Source organism: Falco naumanni, unplaced genomic scaffold, assembly GCF_017639655.2.
Source record: "Falco naumanni isolate bFalNau1 unplaced genomic scaffold, bFalNau1.pat scaffold_253_arrow_pat_ctg1, whole genome shotgun sequence".
Lineage (NCBI taxonomy): Eukaryota > Metazoa > Chordata > Aves > Falconiformes > Falconidae > Falco > Falco naumanni.
This window is the reverse complement of record NW_024427409.1, coordinates 34,565-43,398: the sequence shown is the minus strand read 5'-3', so window position 1 is coordinate 43,398 and position 8,834 is coordinate 34,565. Positions and strand designations below refer to the sequence as shown.

The following is an 8,834-nucleotide window of genomic DNA, read 5'->3' as shown; positions in this document are numbered from 1 at the left end:
AGCCATAGTGAGATAGTCCACTGCTTCTCAAAAAGTGAAGAAATATTCTTTTTAGAATACACGAAGCGCGTGATGGAGGTTCAAATTATTGCCTGCTCTAAAAAAAGAAAAGGGGAAAAAAAAGAAAACCCCCACCCAAATTCCTGTGATTTCCTTGTCAATACTGAGGCAAAATGCATCTTCAAAACCAGAACTGAAGACTGGAAAGCAGTTATTTTTGTAGAAATAGCCACCTAGAAAAGAAAAGGAGGAACTCGCGGTTTGCTACTACTCCCTTTTTCTAGGTGGTTTTAGTGATCTCTGTGCAGTTGGTGTTTTCCTTTTCATTAAGTTAATATGCCCTTTTTCAGAAAAATGATATATTATCAAACCAATCTCAAAGTCTAAAGGCGGCACACATATTTTAATGTAAACCTAAGCAGGAGTTTTTTCCTGTCTGTCCTTCAAAGGAATCTCTGCTCTAGATGCTTTCTGTACCGTGGCTACTTGGATATAGTCCAGCTTAACCTGGATCTAGCTCAGATTCCCTGTGTCCCCCTGACTCCTAGGGCAAGGATTTTAAATACTTGGGTATCTTCCATGATCTTTGCAGTTAAGTCTGTGATTTTATCATAGATATTTGTCGCCTCAGTTGTTTCTGGACATCGATCTTAAGTATGTCTGTTTCACAGAAATATTTTTTGCAAACCTAGTCACTTGGTGATTTTTTTTCTTTCTGTTTAATGCAGTAAAATTGCCCTGAATGCCAAAGTTGCAAAGAAAAATAAAAGCCTTGAAAGCCAGAAGGCTCATCAGCAGATGAGCTCTTCCAGTGGCAATCATGGTCAAGTACTGGATGATAGCACTTCCAGTGAAACATCTCAGGATGAAGGAAGGTATGCATATAAGGAATGTTACAAGTAAAACTTGCTGATAAAAATTGACCTGAGTGCTGGAGGCAAGTTTTGGGGTTTTGTTGTGTTTCGGGGGGTTTTTTGGCAAATATGATGCATATGAAGATTCTTGTTCTTTCGTGTGACCACACTACCTGATGTGCTTTGTGTTGACAACACTTCTTTTTTGTTTAGAGTGCCTTGAGCATGCTGGCCAAAGTTAACGATAAGGTCACGTGGCACAAATTCTGATTAATACATCGAGTGTGTGCACAGGCATAGAAGTATTTCATGTGTTTAAAAGGGTGAGGTATCTCAGGTTTTTGCACTGCAGGTATATCAGGATTTTTTGTCCCTGCTCCCCGCTCCAACTTTTCTCTTGCAGCTGTGTACACTCCTGACTTCTTGCCCCCAACCCTGAACTTACTTGTGTGGGTTGTGGCAAAGTGAGAAAGAGAAGTTGTTGACGCAGTTCAGTCTTAGCTAAAAATCTGGTGTGTTATCAAACACTGTTTTGGGCAGAAATCTAACCACCACAGCCCTGTGTGGGGCTGCTGTGAAAAAAATAACCTGCATCCCAGCCAGACTCAGGACACCAGAGAATCCAAAATTACAGTTCTTTGACCTGTAGGAGAGGGATTCTCAGTACTGAAGAGAGCTAAACCCCTGGTATTAAACAGGGAATGCACGTAAGCGTATTAGCTACATGTCTGTAGCTGTAAGATTTCTGTCACTTTGTGTGAAGTTGGGAGAACAGTTATTTCAAACTATTTGCTTATATATCTTGTGGGAAAATTAGCCTTCCAGTATACATAATAGTACACAATAATTGTTTCAGTCTTGAACTATATCTAGCAAAGTTACCTATACTAGATTTTAGTTTAATTCACTTCTGAAATGAAGTTTCCAAAGCAACTTGAGGTATTTTTCATAATGCAATGTAAGCATTTCAGTACTGAAATAGATTTCTGTTTTCTAGACCTGCAGCAACAACCAGGAGTGAAAAGAACGAGGTACTGTGAAACTAGTTTCTGATAAACTGTTTCTATCAGCTTTTAATCACTTAGATGGGAGCAAGTGTTTATGTAGTGATCAACCAGATGTACAAATTGCTGCTGGTATGCAGCTTTATTGTATTTGAGACAAATCTGTGGGCTGTGAAGGAAAGAATGAATCATTCATGCATTTGTAATGGTCTGTAATACTAGACAGTGGAACTACCAGAAAGTACTGTATTTTTTGTAGGTCAGCAGACAAAATGGAAGTAAACTGATGACCCTGGTTTAACTCACTCATCTGACCCCAACTTCAGAGGATGTCCGGTTACAAGCTTCAACCTGCCAAGGAGGCTGTGCTGCTGTTGGAAAAGCTTAGTGTGGTTCATATGGGTATGTTTTCAAGTCTCTGTCTTCAGCTGTTACAAGTTCCCCTTAAAACATGATTTCTTTGTATGCATTCCTAAGTATTTTAATTTCATATTTTGATATAATATTTCCTTTCTGATTAGAGATGCCCCTCAAAAGCTGTGAAACTGTCACCTAGCCTGAGATGTCGTCTGTATTACCAGCCAACGTGCCTTACTTTGTCATTGGTTCTCTGTGTAGTCAGAGCTGGAGAAGCAGTTTCTTGCAAAGTACAGTTCAGTTCCTTCTGATGTGGTCATCAAAAGTCGGCAAGAGCTTTTTCTTCTTTATATCCCCTTGATGTGGTTTAACCCCAGCCACACCTAAACACCTAAGCACCACACAGCCACTCACTTGTTCCACCCCAGTGGGGTGGGGGAGAGCATCGGAAAGGGAAAAGTGAGAAAACCCATGGGTCAGCAAAGACAGTTTAATAGCAAAAGCAAAAGCCACGCACCCAAGCAAAGCAAAGCAAGGAATTAATCCAGCACGTCCCCATGGGCAGGCGGGTGTTCACAGGCCATCTCCAGGACAGCAGGGCTCCGTCACACATAACAAATACTTGGGGAAGACAAAGTGACATCACTCTGGATGTCCCTCCCTTCCTTCGTCCTCCCACAGCTTTATTATGCTGAGCATGATGCCGCGTGGCATGGCACATCCCCTTGGGTCAGCTGGGGTCAGCTGTCCCAGCTGTGTCCCGGCCCGGCTCCTTGCGTACCCCCAGCCTGCTCTCTGGTGGGGTGGGGTGAGAAGCAGGAAAGGCCTTGGCTCTGTGTGAGCGCTGCTGGGCCATAAGGAACACATCCCGTGCTACCAACCCAGTTTGCGGCACAACTGTAAAAACATGGCCCCCGTACCAGCGACCTGTGAAGAAGATTAACACTATCCCAGCCACAACCAGCACACCCCTCAACAGCTAATGACAAAAGAGTATAGCAAAATAATGGCTTTGCTTAAAAATAATAAATAAATAAATATATAACAAAAAATCAACTGTCATACGATGCTTGCATTTATACACAAAGCATTATATAAACATAAGCATCACTTACTAGGGCTATTAAACTATGCTAAAATTTCATTAGGCAAGTGTTAACCCTTGGCCGAAGGCCAAACTCCCTCCTGGTGCTGCCACTGCCCCTCCTTGACAAAACGGGGTGAAAAAGCTTGTGGGTCAGTGTGGAGGCAGGGCTGCCACCTCCCAGTGACCGCCACTGGCAAAACAGACTCCAGCGATTAAAATACATTTGGATAGTGAGAAACAAAGACCCAAGACCTGAGAAGGACACGTCGGCACCCCCCCTGCTCAAGCTCTGCTGCGCTCCTTCCCTGCCACCTCCCCAGGCAGCACGGGGAGGCTGCGGTCTGCAGTCGGGACGTAGCAGTTTCTCTCTGCTGCTCCTTCCTCGTCCCTTGTCCCTGCTCCAGTGTGAGTCCTCCCCCAGGCTGCAGTCCTTTGGGGAAAATCTCCTCCAGCCTGGGCCCTCCATGGGTCGCAGGTCCTTCGGGAAGGATCCGCCTGCTCTGGCACGGGGTCCTGCGCAGCACTGCGCTGTGGGTATCTGCTCCAGCATGGTTCTCTCAGGGGCTGCAGGGGAATCTCTGCTCTGGCACCTGGAGCAGCACCTCTCCCTCCTCCCTCGCTGACCTGGGTGTTCGTTTGCGGGGCTGGTTTTCACATGCTTTTCCCCTTCTCTGCCCGTGTGGTGCTTTCGCCCTTTCCTACATTTGTTTTTCCTGAGGTGCGGCCAGCACGGCTGGTTTTTGGCCCCCCGGCCCCAGCGATCTTGCCCAGTCCGTGTGAGGTCGGCAGGGAGATGCCGGGCTGGCCCGGGGGCAGGAGCACCAGCCCTGTGAGGGGAGGCTGCGGGAGCTGGGCCTGGGGGAGTTGGGCCTCCCAGCGCGGGGGAGGGGGGTACGAGGAAGACGAGGCCAGGTCCCAGCTTGGCCTGGGTTTGACTTCAGCAGGTGTTCAAAATCCTCAAACATCTGTCAAGTATAAAGAAGTAGTATTTTCATTCTAAGTGAATTCTCCAAGCAGCGTTAAATTTATACTTTCAAAAGTTACACTTTTTGCGAAATTACACTAGAAATTACGTGTAAAGCTTTCTCCTTGCAATATACGCCATTCAAATACAAATGTTTGTCAGTCTTTCAAGTAATTTTAGTGGTGGTTGATTCTTGTTTTGCAGAATTTCTAAAGCAGGCTTTCAATTGGCAGTTCTTTCCTTATGTTGATACTTGATTTTTATTTTTTTCTTGTTCACCATTGCGAGTTTATCGGAAAAAATAGTCAAGATAATGATCAAACACAAAGCTGCTTTCTTGTTTGGGTACCCTGGGCACACCATGGACCGTTTTTTACCATGTCAGTGCTCATTGCTGATTGTTTCAGTTGGTAAAGAAGCTGACCTTCCATAAGGCTTTCCTTGTAAGTCAGCTTCAAAATGAAATTGCTGTTCTTTCTCCCAGAGGTACATCCACTGAGGTTTAAAACTGTTTTTAATTGTATTAAGCATAAACCCCATGCATTTCTGAATCTGGTTTTGAACACTGACATCGTTCTTGAGTAAACAGAAACTGCTTGTTCTGTCTGTGGTCAGCAGTTGTTTTAGACTTACAGAAGGCTTGCTGAAAAATTGTTGGGTCTGCCATAGGTAAGTGGCGTGCTGATTCACCAGTATTACTTCTGGTCACTGAATCCGTAATATGTAGCCTCAGTATACTAAGAAAATGTATATTAACCATAGTAAAAGTTTATGATGCTTCGATCTGTTGAGACAACAAACTCCTTTTTCAACAAAATGGCTGTAATATGAAGATGATTTATTTTTTTTATTATAGAAGTGTGCACACTGGTGTGTGTTTCCCTATACAAACTTACAAATAACTGATAAATCACTCAACGTTTTTTTTCTGTATCTTGTACAACTGATACCATGGACAATGGCATGAAGTTAGAATTCTTTAAAAAGTTGAAAAGTACAGTAAAAATATGAACTCTGAAAATATTTAACATTTTTATGGGTTGAGTTGTCTCTGCAAGTTCATCATGTGGAATATCTACTTTTATATCAGTGCTTTTGTTTCTCAAATACTCTATTAAATCCCAGATGTTCTTTGAAACAACAAGAAGAAAAGAGGCTCAGAGTAGAAGTGCTGTGTGAGAAAATGAAAGAAGACCTCCAAAGCAAAGAAGATCAATATTGTAAAGAGATGGAGGAGAAACAGAAACTTGAGTTACACCCAAGGAATTTAGAAATGGAGTTAAGAACACTGAGAAAGCTCTTGAAACAGGTATATTAAATAATGAATTAAACACTTTGTCTTATTTTCTGCTTCTTTTCAATTGTGTTCCAGTATGCCTAGAGAAGAAGGTGCTTTGTTCATGGAAGAGGCACTGGATAACAATTGTCAAATTTTGAGGACAGCAGAATACAGTTGGTTCACAATTGGGCTGTTCTTTTTTTTTTCTTTGCAGTTTATTATTCCTTTTTTCCTTTTTCAAAATTTAGGTTTCATTTTGTATTTCAGGCAAAGCCTGACTTTTTTTCTGGATTACTACAAAACATCCTGTATTTCTTCTTAAATTTTCATAAGAAAATTTAAATTTATTTATTTATAGGTGGATTATCATAACTGTGGGGAATCAAAAACATTTTCAAGTATACAAGGGAGAGAATGGGAAGATGTATTGCTAGCTCTGGTTTTTCTCAAGATGCAAGTAGTTTTATTGTAGTACTGCAGGTTGAAGAGGAACGTGATGAAACACAGAGACAGCTCTCTCAGGAAAAGAGGGCCAGAGCTCTTCAAGAAGGAATTTTGAACAACCACCTTGGGAGACAAAAGGAACTAGAAGAAGAGACAAGAAGAACTATAGGAAAAAATTCAGAGGTAAGCAGATTCTTTTGCTAATAAATCAGATTTCACCATATTTGTTTTAAAGTCATAATAAATCTTTTGTAACTTTTTTGTTTCTTGATGGTTTATTTACAGTTTACCAGTGTAAATTAATTACACTTGTAATTATGTGTACACTGGTAATACTAAGTGTAAATACCTTTCCTGTTTTCTCGTATGTGTTTAAAAGTTCTGGAAAGCAACATCAGTTCTGTATGTACCTGCATTACTTGTGCAAGTCGGAACTAATAGAAGACACTATTAACCCTGTTTCTTAAACTGTCTGTTTGTAATTGTGTGAGACTACAGCTTTACTAATACAGCTTTTAAAGTGGCTACAACTTCACATAGCTCATGAATGCCTTTTGTGTTGTTGACTTCCATTTATTATGAATTTTCTAGTCTGCCAGTGGCTGGAAAAGTGTTAATTAGATTATGCTTTCTTTCAAGGAAAAATGAATTATTTGAGAAGATGCTGATGTTCGTAGTTTTAGCATTTTTTATTTTATTTAAGACTTTATAACAAAATACTAGATATGTCTGACTATATTCTGGGTGTGATTTGATACACGTGAGCAGAATATGCTTTCATTTTATATTTTATATTACATATTATGTATTATGTATTATATGTAAATTATTTCAGGTGAAAAGTGATACATGCACTTACTCATTTGGTTCTCTCCAGATTTGGAATTAAATACTTTACCACTTATTACATGATTCATAAATCTTTGTTGAAGGGAAGTGCAACTGATTCATAATCTTACGATTCTGATGCTTTTGATAATTTGAAAATGACTATTATAGAAATATTTAAAACTCCATTTCCAAATCTGGCTAGTTTATGTTACCATCGACTTGTTCCTCTGTTATGTAATTAGTTCTGTGACTAAAAAAACAGCCTGAAATTTACTGTCTGGTGAAATGGATAAGTTCTGGATACCTATTAATTGTAGAACTTGAAGTGTAGTTATTTAGTTATTGGACTTACCAGCGCTGGCGAGAAGAGCCGGCCACGCAGCCTCTTGCTGCTCAGCTGCTCAGTACGAACCGCATCTGACCGTGCAGTTTGTCTAACCCAGTCAAAAGGTCAATTGTCCCAAACAGACCCTACTCAGCTGTGCAGCACTTGGAGTACACCAGGGTGCTCAGTGGCTCCAGGGACTCTGCCAGCGATGAAACCTGCTACTGCTGAGGCGGGGGAGCCCCCAGGCTTGGTGGAGGAGCAAGGAAGAATGGCACTGAGAAAAAAATGGACAGGCATCTGGGAATTCTTGCTTCTTCCTTCTGCTCCCCTGGTTGCTCTCCGCCTAAGGGTGGCCGCTTCAGATGAGTTCCCTGAAGGCCATCTTCTTCGGTCCTGTTGGCCATCAGTGTTTCTGGAGCTGTCAAGCAAGAGTGTTAGACTCTAGACACAGAATTTTAGAAAGCTCTCAAGAAACAAGCTCTGTTGTACTTCCAAAATAAGATGCACAAAATTTTGTGGAATTCTGATACTGTTTTTTGTTTAAATTAGCATGTTATCAGTTTCCTCTTTTTTTCCCCCTGTGATAACTGGAACCCGTATTCTTTCCTGAAAGGTGGAATTTTAAGAGGTATCTTTTTAAGGTAATATGGATGATGCTGAAGTATTATATTAGTCACTGTTTGTCCACCAGGAAAAATGCTATCAGAAGAAATTATTCTTATTTAAATGAAGGTTTTTTCATGCTGTCACAGCTCTATTTTCTGTATCAGCTGCCTTCATGTATAATAGTAAAAATAATACAGGCTTATAAGTGATGATACTATTAAAGCAGAATACCAAATTTTGATATATGCTGTACATACCCAGCAACACTTCTGCAGGGTTGTACCGCATAATATTAATAAGATTCATATGCTTATTTTTAATCTGTTTGTATGGAATAGGAAGCTAGTATAGCGAGCTTTGGTGAAAATGGCATAAATGCTGGAAGAGTTTAATGGGAATTTGTAAATAATGCTAGGTTCAAAGCCTAGTCTTTTTTTTTTCAGTCTTGGGGTTTGATGGAGATTGGGTTATAGAAATACAGGATTTTTTTAGAATAGGATTTTTTTAACACCAGCCTTTTTTATTTTCTGTTGTGAATTTTTTTTAAACAATTTTGCAGTATAGAGAAATACTAAAGTAATCATGACAATGAAAGTACCGTATTTCTTTAAAGGACTTCTTTTTAATAGTCAGTGCTTCTCAGGGTAGGAATTGTGCATGTCTGCATTGCTGAATAGCATCTACCACGGTAAGGCTTTAACTGGGGTTTATTTATACTCTTGCAGTATAAATAAAAAACTATGTAAAAAGCTCCAATGTAAAAATGGTTATACTGATGAATTGGTTAGGCGGCTTTCCAAAATGGAGGCTTATTAGTATTACTCAATTAATAGGCACTTAGCTTTGTTTATTTACATTGCATGGCTTCTTTATTCAAGCAAGATTTATTCCTTAATGTTGGATTAAATCTGCACTTAGGCTCATTTTTATATTTAAAGAATTATTGGCCTTATCATCAAGCTTTAGGAGAAGGCAAATCATACAGGTTTTTTGAGCTTGTTTATGGCGCCACTTGTTACTTGTCTTTCTACTCCACACCAATGTTCACATTATAGGTAGATATTTTTTTTACCTCTTAAT

The 8,834-nt window shown here is 40.3% G+C and overlaps 1 long non-coding RNA gene across 2 annotated transcripts; it reads left to right on the top strand.

Annotated features, from left to right (window-relative positions):
• The first annotated feature begins 248 nt into the window (after nucleotides 1-248).
• On the top strand, nucleotides 249-6,457 carry LOC121082072. 2 transcript variants are annotated; one of them, XR_005825892.1, is made up of 5 exons: nucleotides 249-875; nucleotides 1,852-1,885; nucleotides 2,118-2,260; nucleotides 5,392-5,575; nucleotides 6,026-6,457. It is a non-coding gene; the product is annotated as an uncharacterized LOC121082072 (long non-coding RNA). The 2 variants fall into 2 exon arrangements; XR_005825891.1 differs by having other exon boundaries at nucleotides 6,018-6,457.
• The last annotated feature ends 2,377 nt before the right edge of the window (nucleotides 6,458-8,834 follow it).